The 22576-nt window shown below is 41.7% G+C and overlaps 1 protein-coding gene and 1 pseudogene across 1 annotated transcript in view; one reads left to right on the top strand and one right to left on the bottom strand.

The window, feature by feature from the left end:
* Nucleotides 1–8086, bottom strand: part of LOC144825321 (zinc-regulated GTPase metalloprotein activator 1A-like) — a 50785-nt pseudogene extending 42699 nt beyond the window's left edge.
* Nucleotides 1–22576, top strand: part of METAP1D (methionyl aminopeptidase type 1D, mitochondrial) — a 953302-nt gene that overhangs the window by 862798 nt on the left and 67928 nt on the right. The window lies entirely within an intron of this gene.

Here is a 22576-nt window from a genome sequence, read left to right as displayed (position 1 = left end):
ACGCGCTGACCGCGACGATTTCCCTTTTCAAAATGGCCGTGGGACATTGCGAGATGACGTCACTGCATTGCGTGTGAGCGCTGTGAATCGCAAGTCGAGGAAGACAGGCGCTCTGCTGCTTAGAAGTGCTGTTGCCTGTTCACAGCGAAGGTATTCTTACACGCTGCCTAGCAATGTTGAGCGTGCAGAGAGCCATGAGAGTACAGTGGCTAACTCACGGTTTAGTCGCTGACATCACCGCTGCTCCCGGATGCAGCCAAAATCTTCAGGATGTGTGCTGGTACACGTCACAGCTTCAGATCACTGTTTTCAATAATCGGCGCCCGTGCGGTGTGGCGTGGGTTGTTGTTGGGAGGTGTCGCCTGTCACAAACCACATGAGACGGGTATCTGCTCTGCTGGGGGTTCTTCCTCTCGTCCGGTCAGCACAAATCGTCACCAAGTGATGTAAGTAGATGAAGAACAACCCTGGAACTTCTCATGGTAAGTAGAAGATGTATTAACAGAGAGCAGATAAAGCGAACACCTCGCCAGCTGACCAGACCGCCAACTGACAAGTATGGAACTCAGCTTGGCTAGGAAATAATGCATCAGAACATAACAGGGATTATGGAAGGATGGGCAGGTGGGAACACAGAAGAAGGGCTACAGCAAAGGAACAACAATATTATAAGTTAACATTTACAACATTCTCACTGGTTAAAACACAGCCTTTTCTACTGATCTCACTGCGAGTTGCGCCAGGTTATTCTCACGTCAACTGTAAGAGTAGTGTTTGCGATTTTCATATATGTGCAGTTTGTGTGTTGTGTACTGCTTATTCTTGAATGCTCCTTCTCGTGCTGTTACATAGCTACACTGGGGATTCTAGATTGTGAGGACAGTGAGTCAGAGGAGCCGGTGGAGCAGGAAGGGCGTTCAAGTCTGTCTCCTTTTATCTTTGGTGTTTCCAGCATACTTTAATTAAATTCTTGAATCGTCATACTTAACAATTTGGCAACGGTTACTTCCAAGCTGGAGCACCAAGAACCTATGTGGGTCGGAGTACATCGTTTATGCCTTGGAGGATCCTAATCGTTTTGACCAATTTTGAAGCTGATTGAGGACCATAATTCTCCTGAGCACTACTTCTATTGCTTGGAAACTACGTTCCGCTTTTGTTTGGATTTCCAACTTAAACTCAAACTCAAGCTGGTTCAGGCAAAGGATTTTGTTTACCTTCAACTCCGCTACTCAACTGCCTTCGAATCCTGCTGCCACCGCACTCCATTTGCTGTTTCCGTGGTCCGGAATCTTGCTTCCTGCTGCACTCCTTGAAGATTACTCATCACTGACGTTCTTCTTCAAGACGTGCTCACACGTCATTGTGTGACGTCCTATGTACTCCGTTCTACATTGGAGAGTCTCGTTTCCTGGCAACATTACCTAGGATTTACGCTGTGTATGGTGCGTATCCTAGCAACACTCCGTCTCTCCGAGGAACATTCAGGCGCGTATTCAGACAACGCTCTGACCTTTTCAAACATTTTAACGCGTCGCCGGCTTCATGAAACAATACTCCTCTTCCACTAAGGAACATTTTACGCCTACTCATCTCTCAGGATCTTCAAACTCTTCAGTATTGAGTCTACTGTTGTCATCCAGATGTAACGTATATTATTTTACTTTCTCCTTGTTTTCTCAGTCAATTATTATTTATGCTGACACGCACAGCTTTTATATTATCCTATTATTCCTGTCTTTTCATAGCACGTCTGCTTATCGCTGATACGCACAGCACATTAATTTAAAAAAAAAAAAATGTATTACTTGTTAAAACTCACAATACTCAAACATCTCTTGGCAAATTTATATTATCTGTAATAAAGAGTACACAAAATTACTCATTAACTCCGCCTCCAGAATTTAGGCCAGCTGGTGGAGAGCCATGCATGAAGTGGTCTGATTGGAAATCATATTTCCAAATTACCTGGATACCATCGATTTAGAAAGCAAAATGAAACCAGAGCAAAAGAAACACATTTTTTTATATTCTGTTGGTCCCATGGGGTTGAAAGTTTTTGAACAACTACCAAATGATGTAGGTGTTGGCGACATTAATATCTTTGATGCTGCTATTGCTGCGTTTGATAAATATAACGTATGCATTGGCATTGTTAGGTACACATTTTTCAAAAGGAAACAAAATACTCATGAAATTGTGGATGAATATGTGGCAGCCTTACGCAAACTCCTTAGATTACAAATTTGAAGGGTTGCAAGAACAGTTTATCAGGGATCAAGTTGTTATGCATGTGAATGATCCAGCTATTCAAGATAGGCTTTGGATTAACGGTGATGCTGATTTATCTGACATTCTTGCCATTGTAAGAAAATCTGAAATGTCACCCACAGCTTAACAGAGGTTAAATGTGAGGTTTCTAATAAGCAAGATGATGTTGTAAGCAAAATAAAAAACAAGGAAAGTGTTACATCCCTACTGACAAAACTAATGACAGAGAGAATGTTGGGAAAAATTTATAGTATCAACCGAACAAAAAGAGATTTTCAGATGCTATTTTTGTAACAGCGAAACACACTTGCCACATAGCAAACCTTGTCCCGCTCTTAAAGTGAAATGTTCTGCCTGAGGAACAATTGGCCATTATACCAAAGCGTGTAGGTCAAAGAAAACTTCAAAAGAGGAGTTGGCATAACGGCTACGGCCGTTGAACTCGAATCGGGGGAACTGAGTTGAGTCTCGGCAATGACGCTGAACGTCCTGTGATTCTGGGCAAATCACTTAATCTCCCCATGCCTAAAAAAAATGAATGTGTCCTCATGTAATGCAACTGGTGCTATGTAAATCGCTCTGATTCGGGTCAAGTTCGCGCTATATAAAACTCTGTAAAAAAAAAAAAGTATGTTGAGGAAAGTGATGATTCTGATATTGAAGAACGAGTCAATAGGATTTTACAAAAGATTAATTTTTATTAATGGTTAATGATGATGATGGTGTTAGGAAAAAACCTATGTGTTTAATGAAAATTGGGGGTGTTCAAATCAACATATATGCGGATATAGATTCACCTTATACTATAATTAATGAGGATGTGTGGAGGAATCATTTTGTAAAACATATTGGAGAAAAGTTGTTTCCTACAAACATTAGGCCAGAAAGTTTCTCTGGCGAAAAGATTGATATGCTAGGCTACAGATCTTTACTTATTAAGTTCAAAGATAGGCAGAGTCAAGGGCATTTGTACATTGCAAAAAAGGGTCCATCTGTATTAGGATGGCATGATCAAGGCAACCATGGGATGATATTAAATCCAAATGGTTCTGAGCCTGTCATGATCATTGATAATGGAGGAGGAATAAGGAAAGTCATATTAAGGAAATTTCCAAAGGTATTTTCAGGAAAAATTGGTAATCTTACTAATTTTGAGCTTTGTATCACCCTGAAAGACACTGCTCAGCCTAAAATTCATAAGGCTAGAAACATTACGTTGTTGTTGAAGGATGAATTACAAATGGAATTGGATAAGTTATTACAAGCAGGTATTATTGAGGATATTGAAACAGCAGAATGGTTGTCTCCGTTGGTTATTGCCAGGCGGAGTAATGGCAAAATTAGGCTATGCATAGACTTGCACTATCTTAACAACAACATTATCATTGACAAATTTCCATTGACAAACATTTCTGAAAAGCTTGCCTCTGTGGATGGGGTCAAATGGTTTACTTCCCTTGATCTATCTGCGGCATATCAGATTTCATTGCAGAGGATTGTAAAAAGTACACTGCATTCATCACTCCCAAGGGTTGTTTCCAGTATAAGAGGATGCCCTTTGGGTTGGCGTCTGCAGTCTTTCAGAGGCTAATGCATCAACTTTTTGGTAAAATAAAGAATGTCAAATGCTTTCAGGACAACATCTTAGTCTATGGTAAATCTAAAGAAGAACATGATTCTGTTTTAAATGCCGTATTAGAGATTTTGAATAATAGGAATCTCACTGTTGAGTTTTCTAAGTGCAAGTTTGCCAAAACGTCTGTCTCTTATCTGGGACATGTTTTGAGTGCAGAAGGTATTTCACCCAAACCTGAATTAATCGATGCAATCATCAAAGCACCAGCTCCATCAAACAAGGAGTTGAGATTCTCCTTAGGACTCGCAGAGTTTTACTCCAAGTTTGTCTGGGGGTTAAAACAAAGATGTAGATTTTGTTGGTCTTCTAGTTGCCAGCAGGAATTTGAAGAGATTAAAAAAGACATTGCCAATGCTTCTGCCTTAAGAAATGTTGACCCTGATCTTGATAACATTGTCTCGTTGGATGCAAGCAATAAAGACTTAGGTGGTGTGTTAATTCAAAAATATTCAAACGGTCTGGAGGGGACCATTGCTTTTGCATCTAGGGCCTTGTCACCTTTAGAAGAAAAATTCTCTGTAATAGAAAAGGAGACCTTGGCATGTGTTTGGGCCCTTGAACGTTTTAGGTCATTCGTGTGGGTTAAAGCATGTGTTGTGAGGTCTGATCACAAACCACTTGTCAAATTATTAACTACTGAGGGCATGTTTAGAGCATCGGCTAGGATAGCTAGAATGTCTAGGAGACTCCAAGATTTTATTTATACTATTGAATGTGTTCCTGGGAAAAGCAACGTTACTGCTGACTTTCTTTCTAGGATGCTTTTGGACATTGAGGAAGGTGAAGTGTCTGAATGGGAAGATGTTATGATTGCAGATATTATTGATCAAGGCATAACATGCATTAAGAAGGAAGAATGGATTGAAGAGTGTTCTCGTGACAGGGTTCTAGTTAAACTGTGGGAATATATTAAAGATGGTTGGCCAAGTAAATCTAGTCTTACCGTGGAGCTAGGGCAGTTTTGGGAGGTGAGATGTGAATTGGCTGTTGAGGATGATATAACAAAAAGGGAAGAGAGAGTAATTCCTCCCAGGAGCCTTTTGAAGAAGATGGTCACCCTATGCTATGAAGGGCATTTGGGTATTGTTAAAACTAAACAAAAGGTCAAATAGTGGTTTTGATGCCCTGTTCTTGTTTTATTTGTAGAAAGATTTGTAAGGAATTGTGTTGCTTGTCCTTAAGAACGTTGAAACCATCTATGTGTGAACCTATTGTTCCATATGGTCCTTGGGAAACTTTAGCCATAGATATTACAGGCCCCATTGGAGAGAATCACAAGTTTGTCATTGCCTTAATTGATATGTTCTCCAGATGGCCTGTCATCACAATTGTTGATAGAGTAGATTCAGATGCAATATTGGAACTTTTGGATGAGGTTTTTCTCAACAAGGGTATTCCTAAACTTATAGTTAGCGATAATGGTGTGCAATTTGTTTCTGGTAAGGCACAAGATTACTTTGCTACGGTTGGCATCAAACGCAAGACCACATCTCTTTACAACCCCAGCGGCAATGTCATGATAGAACGCTTCAACAGAGGGATTAAGAATGCTGTTCAATTGGCCATGAAAAACAAGGAGAAATGGGAAATTCAAGTTGTTAAAGCGTTATGGGCTTACAGAATTATGTAGTACATAGGGTTTCGCTCTAGTGTTTCTAAAATACCTAATTGGAATGTTTTACATGAAGAATGTACTTCATTGTATGTTCTATGGTTTTGGTATGTTATGTGGGTTCTATTCTATGGCAGTTACTGGTTGCTGCTGTAGAGGAGAGTACGCTCTTGTTGTATCTCATCCACTTGATTAAAGGATTTACAACTGCTACTGGATTCCTTATCTCCTATTTACTACAACCTTTGGCGACGATACCTGTCTACCCATCGTGTCCTCTACATTCTCGCTACCTCATGTGGAATTCTGACAAGAGCGGACAAAGTTACGACTTCTTCTTCCCGAGTACTTTTGTGATGTTCTCAGCATTTGGCAGCAAAAATCATCTTCATGAGGTGAGATCTTAAGAGTCTTCTTAGACTACCTGGCATTACGTCTTCTTTCTACGCTTCTATCACTCCGTTGGGTGTTAAACCTAAAAGGGACCTGTGTCAAGCTATTCATTGTGCACCTCAGCCGAAGGACAAGGACCAATTACGTTCCTTTATAGGGCTAATCGAGTATTACTTGAAATTTGTAAAAAAAAAACTTTTCTGATAAGACTGCATGTTTGAGGTCTTTACTTAAGCGTGGGGTCAGTTTCTCTTGGGATGTTCAGCATGAGGAATGTTTTGTTAACATCAAAAAAGAAATTTGTAATGCAAATGTTTTGTCACCCTCTGATGTTCATAACAAATCTATTGTCACTGTGGATGCCAGTGCGACTGGCCTTGGTGCTATGCTCTCACAAGTCAAAGGGGGTTCTGAGTTCACAGTCGCTTTTGTTTCAAGGACATTGACAGACTCAGAGAAGAACTATTCGGTCATCGAAAGAGAGGCGTTAGCCGCTTCTTGGGCAGTAGAATATTATAGAACGTATCTTTGGGGCATGAAATTCATTCTAAGAACGGATCATAAACCTCTTATCAAGGTTCTTTCTCCAGGGGGCACTGGTAAAGGGTCTGCTAGGCTTGTGAAACTTGCTGCAAGGCTCCAGGAGTTTCAATATTCTGTTGAGTATATTCAGGGATGGAAAAATGTACAGTCTCTCCAGAATGTCTTTAGATTGGCGTACTGTTCATGATTCTGTAGTTTCTGGAAGTGGTGAAGACATTGCAGTTGCTTCTATTGAAGATGTTGTATTTGTTGGAGAGGGTGCTTTCGATGCTAGTGACTGGGAAAAAGAAATGCTCAATGATCATACGCTCCAAGAAGTCATTAAACTTGGTTCTAGAAGGGAAAGTTCTGGTTCTATTTCAGTAAGGCCGTTCATCAAGGTGCTTGATGACCTTTCCATCATTAATAGTAATATGTTAGTTAAGGATGAGAAGTTTATACCTTCTTTTGGGCTCAGAAGTAAACTGTTGGCTTTAGCCCATGAGGGTCATTTGGGCCAAACTCTCACTCAGCGTAGGCTCAAAAATCATTTTTGGTGGCTAGGCATTGATGCTCAAGTTGTGGAGTGGGTGGAGAACTGTGTCATTTGCAGGGAAGGTGAGAAACGTCTCAAAGTTGGACCGAAGTCTGTTGGGACGCATATACATAACCCAGGCTTACCCTGGCATACCATTTCTCTTTACTTTATGGATCCTATGGGTGAACTTACTGAGAAGGACAGGTTTGCTATTGTTGTTGTTGATGTGTTTTCCAAGTGGTTAGTTGTACAGTTTACCAATGATGTTACCACTGAGAGCACTATTAAGTTCTTAGGTAGTCTCTTCAAAGATGAAGGTATTCCTTCTGTCATTATCACAGACAATGGCACACAGCTTACATCAAGAGAGATGCAGGCGTTTTTGAGGGGTGTGGCATTTCACACCATCGTACGTCTTTGTATAATCCACAGGGGAATGCTATATGTGAGAGGGCCAACAAAGTTGTCAAGGGTATCTTTCAAATGGCTTCCTCCAATGGTCATATTGTAAGGAAAATAGTTAATGAAATGTTGTGGGCTTATCGCACAACCCCTCTAGCTCATGGTCAGGATTCTCCTTTTCAGTTGATGAGAGGGCGTTCTCCTGGTTTGAAATTAGTTCCAGCTTGGATGAAACAGGTGGTTACATTACAAACGAAGGACCCAACCATTTCCTCTGCCTTAAATTCCCCACCTCCTTTTAGGGTGGATGATTTGGTCAAAATCAAAAGCGGTAGAGTGCAAAGAGGGTTATCAAAGTGTAAAGGGCCCTTTAAGGTCAAGAAGGTGCTTGATCATTGTGTCATCCTCAACAACGGTGAGTGTTGGAATTTTAGAAGGGTGGCTCTGTACAAAAGGAACAGTGCCGTTTCGAGCAAGGACCTTGTTCCTTTTCAGGAAAAAATGGTTTCTTTTTCGTCCAGTACCACTGGTTATCTTTTGGCACCTCAGACATCTGTGGAGTTCTCTCCTTCTTTACCTCTTTTTGATGAATCTAACAACCTTGGAGGTGGAGATGCTCCCATACCTGTACATTGCTCTTCTCAAACTCCTGATTTATCTGGTGGTAGTCTGCCCAGTGAACGTAGTCCGAGATTCCGCAGACCTCCAACATATTTACAGGACTTTCTGGCAGATGCATCAAAGTAAATACCGGGAGCAAATGGGCAGATTCTCAGAATCCTCCCAAAGGCAAAAATCGCAATTTAAGGAATCTCTAAATTGAGATTCCTTAAATTGCGATTGCATTTAAGGAATCCCAAATTGAGATTCCTTAAATGCAATGCATGAAAGTCAAAAAAATAGCGAATTCGCTAATAGTGGGAGCAAATTACCATGAAGTTGGACTTCATGGTAATTTGCTAAAACTTTGAAAAAAGCACTTTTGTGCAATTTTCAAAGTTTCATGTTGCGCACACACATGCCCGTAGGGCATGTGTGTGTGCAACATATGTACATAGATCAATTTCAGGGGTGCAACAGGGTGTCATTTTGACACCCTTGCACCCTTGAAATTGCATGAGCAATTTGCGAGTACCTAATGGTACTCGCAAATTGCTCATGCAATCTCCGATACATTCCTATGGGCCTGTAGGCCCATAGAAATTAATAGTACAGCATTCCTTAATTGCGACTAGCAATTTGCGAGTAGCAATTAAGGAATGTTAAGGAATCGCTATTTTGATAGCGATTCCTACATGCATAGGCTTTTGCTATTCCTAAATAGCGATTCCTTAAAAATCGCTATTTAGGAATAGCAAAAGGCTACGTTGATGCATCTGCCAGTCAGTTTGCTAGTTTTAAAAAAAAAAAATTATTCTGTTATTTTTTTTGTTTTATTTGTAAACAATAGAAAGAGAGAAGATGTGTAGTACATAGGGTTTCGCTCTAGTGTTTCTAGAATACCTAATTGGAATGTTTTACATGAAGAATGTACTTCAATGTATTTTCTATGGTTTTGCTATGTTATGTGGGTTCTATTCTATGGCAGTTACTGGTTGCTGCTGTAGAGGAGAGTCCGCTCTTGTTGTATCTCTTCCACTTGATTAACCCCTTCAGCGCGGGTGACAAAGCCAGCTCGTCATGGGCGTTACCTGCGCTGCGCGCATGACGAGCTGGCTTTGTCACAAACAAGCCATTTTTGAAATTTCAGCGCACGGCGGGAATTCGCGGTAGCGCGGAAGCGGTTAAAGGATTTACAACTGCTTCTGGATTCCTTATCACCTATTTACTTCAAATTTCTGTGCATGGTGCCTAAGGCATTTCTCCTTTTGTTGTCATGAGAGGCGAGAACGAAAGTTAATTCTGATTGGCTTTGGCATCCTGTTAACAATGATATTTCCATGGAAGATATTAGGAAAATGATTGTGGACACCCATTTGAACTATAAGGAACAGTATGATCTGAAAACCAATTCCAAATATATTATAATGGAGGTAGGAATGTTAGTTAAAGTGAGAAATCCAAGCAAATTCAAGAAGGGTGAGAGTCAATTTTCTGAGCCATTAACTGTTGTTGTGGTGGTACGCAATGCTTTTTTGTTAAGTGATGGCAAGGTTTGGAATCTGAAAAGAATTGCTATAGTAAATCAAGACTTAGCAAAGGACGATAAGTTCACTAAGAGGTTGGACTTGCTTGATGATTACAACGTTTGTGAGAGTATTGCAATTAATAATACTATGAACGATGCTGTTGGTGGTAATGGTTCAAGTGTGGTGAGACAAGATGGTGAAGATGGTTTATTGAATGAAAATGTTGAAAGTGCTAGCAGCAATACATTGCTCAAGGCGTCTTCTGGTGAAAGCGGTTGCAGCATTACGTTAACCGAGGCGAGCAATAATAAGTCTTCTAATAAAAGCTGTTGCAGCAATACTTTGCCTGAGGTGAGCAATGATAAATCTCCTGATGTTGGCAAACGTGTAAGGAGTAAACCCAAATGGTTATCTGACTATGAATGCGATCTTGATACTGTATAGCTTTGCATTCATTTTCACATTTATTTATAATGCACAACTTTGATGCTGTATATCCTTGCATTCATATTAATATTTATTTATGATGTATAACTTTGTTTCTATATTTTTTACTTGTATATTTTGTTGGGGGAAGATGTATTGTGTACTGCTTATTCCTGAATGCTCCTTCTCGTGCTGTTCCCTAGCTAAACTGGGCATTCAAGATTGTGAGGACAGTGAGTCAGAGGAGCCGGTGGAGCAGGAAGGGCGTTCAAGTCTGTCTTCTTTTATCTTTGCTGTTTCCAGCATAATAAATACTTTAACTAAATTCTTGAATCGTCATACTTAACATTATGTTAAGTCCAGCAGGTGCTTTGTGCACAATCTAACGAGTTGTTACCACACTGTTATCCACGGTGAGAGACTGTGTCTTTCTTACAATATGTGACTGTATATATTAAGTAATGAGAATAGGATTCATTTCACTGATTTACGTCTTTGTGCCCATGGTGTACTAATGATTGGCCATGAAGTAGCACAGAATGTGGCATTATCGACTTGTTTTTGGACGTGTTCCCTACTTACCATGAAACCATCTTTTGTTCCTGGTTGATCAGTGGGGAGAATGATGGATTTAACCCGGATCTCTTGACTGGGGGTGAATGTTTTGATTTGTTCTGCATTCCGTCCATCAATTGTGTGTCTTTTGCTTTCTCGCCCTAAGTGCGTCAGGTATGCCCAGACGTGGGTCCTGGGCTCACTGTGCCACTGGAATCAAGCTATCCTGGCTGAAGAGGGGTGAAACCCCGGAAACCGGTCCTAGGATGCTTGTTTCCGGTCCAGGGAGGACCTGGCTTGGCAGTTCGGGCTGGACTGTTCCCATGAGGCACAGGGTCAAGACTGATTTGCATATGGCCAGGTCTAAACTGGGGTGGCATGGTGAGCAAAAGAATGATGGATTTAACCCAGATCTCTTGACTGGGGGTGAATGTTTTGATTTGTTCTGCATTCCGTCCATCAATTGTGTGTCTTTTTAGGCTCTGTCAGGAGGCAGCTTCGGCAAGCCCATGTCTCCTGTTAGCCCTGCCTAACACAGAACCAACAAACGCTACCAGTGGGGAGAGAATGTAGATTAATGGCCGGGGCTGCAGACTTCGGAGCTGGAGACCCAGGTTCGAGTATCGGTGTCAGCTCAACAGGCTGTGATTCTGGGTGAATCACTTGTTTCCCTGTGCATACCAAAAATGAATGTCCCCTTAACTGGTGCTCCAGCCGGTGTTGATGATTAAGTGCCAGTGCTGAGCACCGGAAACCACAAGCTCAAATTAAGCACTGCCAGTGGGGCAGCATAGATTTCTCATTTTAGACCTGCGTGCTTCCCCTACCCCTCTACAGCAAATAAGAGACTATTGTGTGATAAAGTTTGGATACTGATCCCAATCCAGTGATGTCATCATAGGTCAGGGGGTGCATAATGTCATTTCCCCACCCCTGGTGATTCCCAAACATCCATTGTGATGACATTGAGCTGTCTTCTCTATGGTTTGTGGCCTGATGTATAAAGCCTTCGTTTCAGGAGATGACAAGCTAAGATCTGTTAGGTAATTGAATAATATCTGTTCCTGTGTGTCATTCTCGCACACTCTTGTTTCTAAATCTTCAAGTTACAATCTCACCTTTTACTTTTGTTTTTGATTTATTATTCAGTGGCAGTAAGGTATGTTTCAATGGTTTGTGAATAATAGAAAAAACATAACCCGACCACAATTTAGTCATGATTTTCTGTCACAAACAATCCCCACCACGTTATATGTTTTATGTTCTAACTAGATACCCGCCAATGGCGACAATACGTGTTACATGTTACTTGTGAGCCAGTCCATCTGGGCGAACAAAGTCGAACCGCCAAACTCATCACAAATGCCCGACGTGATGATCCTCCAAAGAACGAAAATTATATATGTCTTTTATTATATGTAATCTGTAAATACCAATTAAAACATTTAAAGAAACATAGAAACTGTATTAGTCCATAGACCCCTTCTTTTGCTTTGGTTGTTTGATGTCTCATGTTCCAGTAGTTAAAGATGGTCTACTGGTACTTTCGTGTAGCTGTTGAGGTTCATCTGCGATCTAACACGCGATTGCAGCAAAAATATTCTAATAAACATTTTAGGTTGACGTGTGACATTTAACTGATAATGTTTGTACAGTAAAGAGGTTATCTTCTGTACTCAGCCTAAACATAATATGTGGACAATTGAGCGAAGCAGGGCTGCTTACAAAAAATGCACACCGTCAAATTGAAGACATCCTTTTACTTAAAGAGTATATGACCCCAAGCATAGCAGTGTAAGAGAAACACCATGTCAACTTGTTTGCGTTTCGCTTGCACCATGGCAGCCTGGTTGTAGTTCAAAGTCAAGTCAAATGATCTTTATTCGGAAGTTATAAACATCCATAAAAGTACACACAGGTTAAATAAAAGTACATAAAAATAGTTGGTAAAATTATCCAGTACCTTGTACAATTGATCATACATGAAATAATATTAAAAGTTGCTTACGCACATACAAAAATAATCTTTTTCAAATGCCAAAAACTATATATACAATTTCCAATGTGCAAAAGTCAATTTGTGCAAAGATGAGCAATGTGCAAATATTCTATGGAACGTCCCCGGTCATCCATGTCTGGAGAACCAAGGCAACTACATATCTAAACATCAATAACAATACAATACTCAGAAATGCAAAGGCTAATGTACAAAAGTGCAATGTGCAAATATTCTTCAGACAGATTCCATGGTTGCACGGGAGCGGACACAGGCTTTAAGAAAAGTGCTCACAATGAATATCACCTCATCAGAGGACAACCTACGAAAGATTTTCATTGCCTGATTCAGGTCCCTGAGCCCGTTTCTGCAGCAATACGGTTTTAAGTATTGACAAGTATAAAATTTATAAAAACCGCAAAAGAAACAATAATGTATCAAGCTTTGTTTGGTCCCCGCGGAGCAAGGACAATCCAACTGTTCCAGATGTTTGTTCTATCCAAGGGGGAAACTTAATAAATTTACAATGCTTCCATCCCGGAAGCGGAACAGAAGGCTCCTGTTCCACCTGGCTATTGTGGTGAGCAGATATCTTTGTGGTGAAACTAGGGAGCCGTTATCAGGCTCAGCAAAGGAAAGATATTTAGCAACGGAAGGTTTGGGGTGTTCGAATCTTGCCCGCTCCTCCCCATATAATACATATAATGCTCTTTTGACTATGTTTTTATGTGAGTGCTGGATGTTATTAGTGGAGCTAAACAAGTGGCCCTGACCCACACTAAGCAGGCTGTCCTCGACTGCTTTTAACCATGGTACATAGTGAGACCTCTCACTTTGTAAGCAGTCAGTTATTATACTGCGAGTTAAGTGGGCCGCGGGGTTTAGCCAAATTTTAAGCCAAAAGAGGGCTGGCCTAGAACGGATAAAATCCTCTATATATGGAAGTTTGAGCTCATTATGACAAATGAATGTTGGAGCACAAAAAACTCCCCCCAATATTTTTCTGCAGAGCCTATTTTCCTCAATCTGAATGTGCGTGCAATTAGAATATCCCCACACTTCCGCCCCATAGGTTCCCGTGGGTTGACATTGAGTGCGGTAGATCTTTAAAAGTGAGGTAATAATGTCAGCCTGTTTAGGTTGCCGAAGGGAGAGAATCGAGTTGATGGATTTACTGATTTTGTTTCTCCCAAAGGACACATGGGGTTGCCAAGAGCCCGTGTTAGAAAATAGCAATCCTAAATATGGGAAAGTGCTTGTGCATTTTAGGCTGTTATCCCCTGTTTTAATTGCAGTTATATTGTATTTTTTGGGCCTGCAATTCATAATAAAGGATTTTTTATAATTTGTAGTTAGACCCAGATCTGCCATAAACTTAACAAAACCTGAAATTAAAATACGTAGGGCATTTGGTGTGCGACCTATTAGCACCGCGTCATCCGCGTACAACAAGGCGGGAATGGAGTTGCCATTTATGATTGGAACATCATTAGTTATAGCGCACAGATTACTACTCAGCCCATTAATGTACAAGATAAAAAGCAGGGGGGCGAGCACGCAGCCCTGTCTAACCCCCCTGCCAATTAAAATGTCATTCGAAACCGCACCCTCACTGCGATTGCAGCAAAAATATTCTAATAAACATTTTAGGTTGACGTGTGACATTTAACTGATAATGTTTGTACAGTAAAGAGGTTATCTTCTGTACTCAGCCTAAACATAATATGTGGACAATTGAGCGAAGCAGGGCTGCTTACAAAAAATGCACACCGTCAAATTGAAGACATCCTTTTACTTAAAGAGTATATGACCCCAAGCATAGCAGTGTAAGAGAAACACCATGTCAACTTGTTTGCGTTTCGCTTGCACCATGGCAGCCTGGTTGTAGTTGTTGCAGAATAATGTTTCAACAATGCGATGCAAAAAAACAGTAAACCTGCAGGAAGAGAAACAGAATTAATAGTGAACATCTTTAGTTACAACACTATGGAAGTTGGAAACAGGGGGAAGGTGTCCTGACGTACTCAACAGAAACCCAGCTTGCCCTTGCTTAAACGAAGGGAGGGAATCTTTCATGGTTTATTAAAGTAATACCAAATTAATGGGAATGCATTCATGATTTGTAAATGCGCACATTCTCAGCGCCGGGACACTCCTGGGAGTAGCTGCGCGCTCTATAAATTCCAATTAACATAAAATAACATACCATAAGGTACAAACCTCCAGTTACTGCCTCTCCTACCTGGAAACAGCTTCCCTCTGGGCATTGAGGTGTCAGCATGAAATGAGTCTCAAGCGTGCACAAAGCAAGCTAAGCTACCAGAGACACAAATTCTCACCATGGCAGAAATAGAATCAGTAATGGTACAACCATGGAAACGATACAATTTCCAACTGGATGCAAGTGCCAAATGCATTCTTTAATGTACACTGGCTTACATTTAGGAGCCAAAAATAGAGAGAAATTCAGTTAGTAATAACAAATGTTCAACTAACTGCATTTCCATACATCCTCTTCCAAAAACGGTACCCCACTTGGGTGGCCAGCTTATAGCTCACAACAGGACAAGCCCAAAATGCAAATTGTCCCATTTGGCTGATATGAGTAGTTGCATTATTTGGGTCTTGGCATGGCCTCCACACAGAAAACCTACTAAACTTATATATTTCTGAGAGTCCAGAATGGTCTGACTTGTGCGGATCCCAACTTGTTTTTTATCTGAATGCCCTACAAATCTCAAACTTTGGCTAAAATCAAGCATTTTTCTCACATTTCTGTGAGAGAAAGTCCCAGAATCTGTTGGGATCCACTGCGGTAATCCCCCCCATCAATCTGCCACCTGGCAGGAAGTAGAAAGACTGCTGGACCTGTTCCAGCACTGCAGCACGCTTGATGGGGCCACCCCCACCCCTTTTTTGACTGTGTTCCCCTTGTGTCTTTTGGGCTTTTTGATACCTTCCCCCACCGCTAATGGGTGGGGGACTGAGGGGGTGGGGGACAGATTGGAATAAACTCCCCAATTGGCCCTTGGTGGCAGAAAGTCAGTTGGGTGAGTCCACGGCCCGATACCTGGGTGTGCCGACCCATCCCTTCTTTTTTAGGTCGAGCTATTAAATCCCGCAGGGATTAATTAGCTCGACCCTATAGCAGGGGAACAAACTCTCTTGACCAAGTGGATTTCTCCGCGGATTTCTCACAATTCATGTTAACTCTTGAAGCGTGACGCTTCTCCAGCGCGCGCTTGGCCTCGCACACCACATCAAAGGCTTCTGCGCCCCCTCACTCATACGCCATCCCCATATGCTCCTTCCCTCCCTCCCACTCGCTGGCTCCCCACCCCCCCCACCAGGCTCTTGAAGCGCGACGCTTCGCCAGCGCTTCCCTTCCACTCGCTCACTCCCCTTCTCCCCGCCCCCCACCCGACTTGTTTTCTTTGTAAACTTTCACATGCACGGGCGCCATGCTACATGTTTTAGTGCGGTGCCCTCTTTTGTGCTTATTTTAGTTTTTTACATTTTCCACAGCCTGCCGTTGTTCTCCCCCTGCAGCCGGCAGAGGCACTCTGGCATGCAGCAGTACCGTGTCGAGTTCTCCCAGTGACACAGACTAATACGGATCCAGCCGCTTTTGCTTAATACCTTCCAAACACCGACGACTGGCCTACTTCTACATAGACTGCGAGTCCCCAGCTCTTTGCCGGCACCTCTACACAGCCTCCTGTTAGACAACAGCAAACCCTATGCCGGCCTCCAATAAGACATTCCAAACGCATCTGGAACAGAAAAGTGTAAAGTCTACAGCCATTTACATTTTTTATAAATTCTTACTCATCTTTGGGTTAAAAAAGAAAAATCTGCACAGCGTGCTTATTTTTAGCCTAAGGACAATTTAATATTACATAACCGCACCCGAGCCAGCAAAACGTAGAGGAATAAAGCTCCGCAAACCAGCTCCAAACTGCTTGTTTCTCTACATTTCACTTTGACTGTTAGCTTGAACTGCTGATTTCTAATCCAACCGTAGCTATTCATTTACTTAAATATAACCGAAATCCTTCTCCTAAAGTGTTTGTTTTTCCGACTGATTTCCTTTCTTTCTTTATCATAACAAGCGGCAAGCCCTTTGAAAGCACAACAACAAACCGTAGGATGCAACATTTAAGACTTGCTTTTTTGACCCATTTTTCCTGTGCAGTACAGTTTATTTAGAAGAATTACGCCTATTATATCATCGTGGAGTCCACGTCAAAAAAGCACACACTGCTTTGTAGAAATAAAACCGAGTTTACGTGTTAAAATAAGTAGGCACAGTATGTTCACTATATGATATGCATTAAAAAAAACTCTGTATACTTCATGCAGCAAAGACTGAAATAATCACAAAGAACCCATGATGGCGCTCAAAATTCAAACTAGCATTCATTCAGAAGACTGATACGGAAATTAGCTCCGCGAATCAGACGGTGCAGCATTTGGGCATTAACCTGCATTATTGCCCGGTAGCTTTAATTTTTGCAAGTCTAAACTTCAGGTGTCCTCGGGGCTCACAACGTAGAGAAAAATGTAGTGCTTTCAGAAACACTGAAAAATTTAGCGCTTTCAGAAACACTGATGGGAATGCCATTAACAAACTCGTTATTATGTAAAAGCTGACCTTGGTGGAGAAGTGTGGCTCAATGGTTAGAGGGGCAGACCCTGATGCAGAGGTCTAGCCCGGGACCAGGGTTAAATTCCCCGCCTCGGCGGGTCTTGGGCTCAAAATTCCACGGACCTGATAATTCTCGCCTCGGTGCCTATTCCAATCATGGAGTCCCACTCTGCAACTCTGGGCAATAGCTTGCTTAATCTCCACAACGGCTCCCACAACGCTAAGGATGCCTGGCCTCCACCTTGGGGGTGCCCAGGAGTGGACACCTCACAGGGAAAGCCAGGATGGGTTCCACAGCGGTATTCGTACAAGCGCCTTGAGACCCTTGCGGGTGAGTAGTGCGCTATACAAGTATCAATTTACATTTACATATATATGTGAAAGCTATATTTGTTTAAAAGAGGTGTCTGCTTTTCATCCGTTCCCCCTCGCTCCTGTTTTGTTTTCCCCATCCCTTTGTTCACGCCTCCTCCCGTTCTCTGTGTTTTCCATCCTCCCCCTCCCGTTCTGTTGCCTGTGCGCTTCTCCCCTGCCCCCTCCATGATGCCCAAGTTTTGAGCTGCATTCATTTCCTGCCCTTTTGGACTGGTTTGACTTGCTAAATCGGTGATTAAGTGTCGCCCCATGCTGACTTGTGGATGCCGACTGTGACACAAGTCCATCTTTACCAGCCCCCCTTGGATAACTTTGAAACGAAAGTTATTGCATATTGTTTTCTGGACATTTTTTACACAGTCTGTAAATTATTTATACATGTGTCCTCCTTTGGGCTATTTTTTTCAGCGTTTTGGCACATTAAGACTGCACCAGTAAAATTAAACATGTACTAAGAATCTCTTGAAGCATCGTGGGACTTATTTATAGTTTTTTTTTTTGCAGTTTTATGTAGCACAAACTCGACCCGAAAGAATCAGAGCGTTTTACATGAACACCAGTTGCATGGTTGCGCCAACAAAATGTGCATTTTTCTGCGCCCACTGGAGTGCATTATTCTGTCCATATTAGTAGAATGGCGGTAATGGGAGCGCTGAGATGCACACTTCGCCAGATAGTCCAGAGTCGCCTCTGCAGGGGGCTAATAGATGTGCCATTTATGAGAACATACACAGTGATAGGGGGCCTGTGTTTGTTGCATGGATGATTTAGTTTAACAAGCATTTGCAATGCAATAGGTCTCGCATTTGCGAGAGTTTAAGCTATTGGCATTGTATCAACAATGCCTTTTATTTAGGTTTTAAAAACCAACACGTAAATAAAAGGCATTGCCATTTACAATGCCCATAGCTCAAACTCACCCAACTGCGAGACCTATTGCATTGCAAATGCTTGTTTGTATTTACTATTCTGGTGACTAGTGGGCTTTCTGCCATACCTGGGGGCCTGCAGATGGACAGTAAAAAGGCGATTTTTTTAATTTTAAGGGAGGGAGCTCTGGCCTGTGCCCAGGTGAGCTCCCCCCCCCCCCAAATACATTCCGTTGTCTAGAGTGTTGATTACAACTTAGGGATCCACCAAGCAGTTATCACCTAGGGAGAGGTATCACTGGAAAGAGGACATAATTCCCTTCCCATCAGTAAATCTTCTACTTAGATCAGTGCTCTGGGGCAGAGTTCTGTCCCGGCGCATCAATCAAAGTGAAACCATTTAGCACCTAATGAGGCCGACGGGTTTCGCTTTCAGCCACTCTGACGTCAGTGCGCACATCACACTGCTTACCACAGTGATTGAAAAAAATAATGTTGGCACACAGGGGAAGCTTTTCTCTTTTACTCATGTCCATATCCAGTTCCTACTGTGTGGACCCAAATAACAATATATTTTCCGTGTCTGTTGGATTTCATATTGGTAACAAGTTGAGTGGACCCTTATATGATACCACTTGTAGATGGTCACCGTATGGGTCATAATGCTGTTGGCCAGGCTGTGGCCGTTTTGTGGTTTCTAGGGTGGTGATCTTAGATGGTAAAAAAGTGCCAGGCCTTGAGGTTTTTTTTGTGTTGTGCCTGGGGGCCAACACAATGTTCTTAAATTGCCTGACTTCGACCCATTCATTCTGGGGCCACAAGTTGGTCAGGTCGCACACTATGTGTCATACAGTAATATATGGGGGCTCTGTGTGTCTCACGCCTGTAGCTTAGTGCAGAATTCTTAGCTTGCCTGACTTTTTGCATCATTCGCCCTGGACAAAAAAAGTGTTGGTAAGGCACAAATGAGCCCATTCATGGATGTGTGGTTGCATTGAGTGTGCCAGTGACATGGCCTAGCAATGACATGACCTTTCAGGAAGCTAGTGTTGAGTAAGTATGTATTCACTCATGCATTAGATGCATAAATTACATAATAGTCATGGGTAGTCATGGAAATAGTGCGAGACATTTGTGCATGGTTGTCTGAGTAAGAGTCACGCGGTTTACCTGAGCAAATATTCTGTCCAGAGGTTGTTTGGAACTCATACTAACTTCCATTACTTTTTCCCACTTTACCATCAGATGTATACACTTTTGGAAGGAGTCGGTACTGTCAGAGTTGATGCCTAATGCCCACTGGCACAGCAGTATTGGTAATTGAGTTGAAATGGTTGGACAGCGCTTTGCTAGTATATCTCTGATTATAGTTCAGCTATCCTTTGCTGATCCATTTGGTAGTCTCGTTGAGCCTGGATATTTGTGCTACTTCCTTTTTATTTGTCCATTTTTGTTCTGGGTCTAGGGGAACGATAGAAACACTTTTGCTATATGCAGTCTGTCATTTCACCACCACCATTTTACAGGCATTCTATGAGCTAACCACTCATAAAATAGAAAGACTGATTTAGGTCCATCAGTGAATATTTGTACAGAGTAGATGGCTTGTGGTTTAGACCTAAATGATAAAGATCTCTTTGGAAGAACTCTCTTGGACTGGAGATTCAAAATGCTTTTCCTTATGTGTCTCCTTGCACCACACTTTTGACCTTGGATGAGTATCAGAAAGCTGAAGCGAGACATGAGAGGCATTTTGATGTTTAGCCTAACTTAATTGTAAATAGGCATAGTTTTTTCACTAGAGAAAATGAATGGGAGAAGCGTGCGATTTTATGCCAGTACTGAGAGTGCTAGCCGCCCAGTGTGAATTAGAAAATTTCATAACCCAGTTTATTAGAGACCAAAAATACAGGAAAAGCTACCAACATTCACACATCCTACTTTTGAAGAGGTGGTGGATTTATCTACAACCATGAAACATTTGCAAGAGCCAGGAAGGACGCTGAGTAAATCTGAAGATGGTATTGTATGTGTGCAAGCGTTCATTTTTGTATGATTAGGTCTATTAAATTGCTAGACAGGTCTTGATTTAAAAACAATACACCTAAGTCTGGTTAAGTTGCCGTTTTGGGGGAAATGTATTTAGAATGTTGATGACACCATGTCTCATTTTATTTCTGACACCGGAGGAAGAGGCAATAGTTCTACTGGATTCAGAAGGGAATCCAAAGTTACCCTGGACAAAGTCACACCCCCCTCTATTGTACCCTCAATCGGATTCAGACAGAACACTCCCTTTACCACAACCAGTGCTTAATTTGAACCAGTGATTTCCGGTGCTCGGCACCGACACTTCATTGCCAACACCAGCACTTGACAGCTGCCAAATGGTGGTGCTGTTTTTTTGTAATTTAAAGATGAGCAGAGCAACAGTTGCTTACTGATTCAGTATACATTGCAAACTACTAATACCTGCCACCCAAATCTTTCAGCTTTCAATACTCTTTATTTCGTTTTTTTGTGCTACCATAAAAGAGGTACATCAAATAAAAGAATATCAATTAAAATACAATTCATAAGGATAAAATCAATCACTTAAAACATGTTCTTAACAGTCTCATAAATATAGGTTTAAAAGTACATTTACAAATCAAGATAGGATACTAAAGGTGTCATAAATTTCGCACTATTTGTTAATCGGGGTATTTTCTATCTAGTGGTATGTCTAGTAAAGCGATCATTCGGTTGGTCTAGCTGGTTCTTTTTGTACATAGGTGGTATGGCTTCTTAAGATCCATGAAATCATTAGAAATCTTGATACTGCAAATACCAAAGTTGGTGCAGGATTGGTTTGAAGAATCCTGAGCGCCACCTCATGATTTCTGGTACCCAGAGTCTATGTCAGGACCAGAGGCTTCAGATTATGATTTTCCTTCTTCGCTGTTTATTACAATACAAACTCACAGCAGCCCAGAAAAGCTCAAACAAATGCTTACATATCCCAAAACAAAGGGAAAAAGCATTAGACCAAGAAATAAAACATGTGATTTCTGGATAAACAAACTACGAATCCCATCAGTCCATGAGAGTAAACACAGGATTACGTTCAACACACTAGAGCCACCCAATAATCCCATGGGAACTGGGTATCGTTGATAACAAAAATACAAAGCGTCCCCCCAGGAATTGTTTTAAGAAAAAGTTCTAATTTTCAAACAGTCACAAAAGGGATCATAAATCCACTAGTGCAGGGAATGACACACAAAATATATTTGACTTTTAATTTTGTGTTATTAATTGGATTTGCAACATAAATACTACAACAATTCCAAACGTATTTCATGGTAGTATATAACATCTTTTGCTTTTAGTACGGAAAATCAAAGTACCATACATAACATAACTTTTTTGATACACAAAATCCAGAATCACAAAGGATTAGTGAATGAGCAAAACGATGTTGGGCGTCGACGTTTCGGTCCACCGTCGGTCTACACGATCCACAGGACCATCATCAGGACGAAAAGTTGCACATATATATCTAAAAATAAATATATCTCATATAAAATATCCTTAAAGTCCCTACACCTATGGTATTGTCTACTCACCCCAAAGGAAAACAGTGAGAGGTATACACAGTGTAAATCTACCCACCTCATAAATATGATATACTTAAATGCTCAATCTAAAACAGTGTGTCCCAAACCACGTGTCTCAACCACAAGTGACCATCACCATTACTCAATCATTCTAATTTAAAAGACATATATTACCTCTAACTTCCAGCCGGAAGTGGCTATATGTCCAAAAAGAGGGTATTGATGTCCAAACAATCTAATACATAAATGAATAAATAAAACACAATTGTGTAGGAACCTAATGTCGAACTTTATACAATTCAATTCTCGCATGATGAAAAGATATACTTACAGGAAGGGGCGTGGCTAGGCGCGCAATGAGGACAGCAGCACCCGGGTAGAGCTCCGAGCTGAGCCTCCCCTTCCCCGGGCTAATTCGCCGTCATTTACCGCCGAAACTGCCTGAAATTGCAGGCGGACCACCAGCTAGCCCTTCTCGGCATTCTGGCCGACTTTCGATTTTGCGGACCACCACCGAAGCACCGGACTTTCCTGAGGCTCCCAGGCGGGACTCGCTGCTGCGCGACCGGCGAGGACAACCACGAGAGGCCGGGGACTGAGCCGTG

Source organism: Lissotriton helveticus, chromosome 3_1 (genome assembly GCF_964261635.1).
Source record: "Lissotriton helveticus chromosome 3_1, aLisHel1.1, whole genome shotgun sequence".
NCBI classification, from domain to species: Eukaryota; Metazoa; Chordata; class Amphibia; order Caudata; family Salamandridae; genus Lissotriton; species Lissotriton helveticus.
The sequence above is the reverse complement of the archived record's forward strand: the minus strand, read 5'-3'. Positions and strand labels throughout refer to the sequence as shown.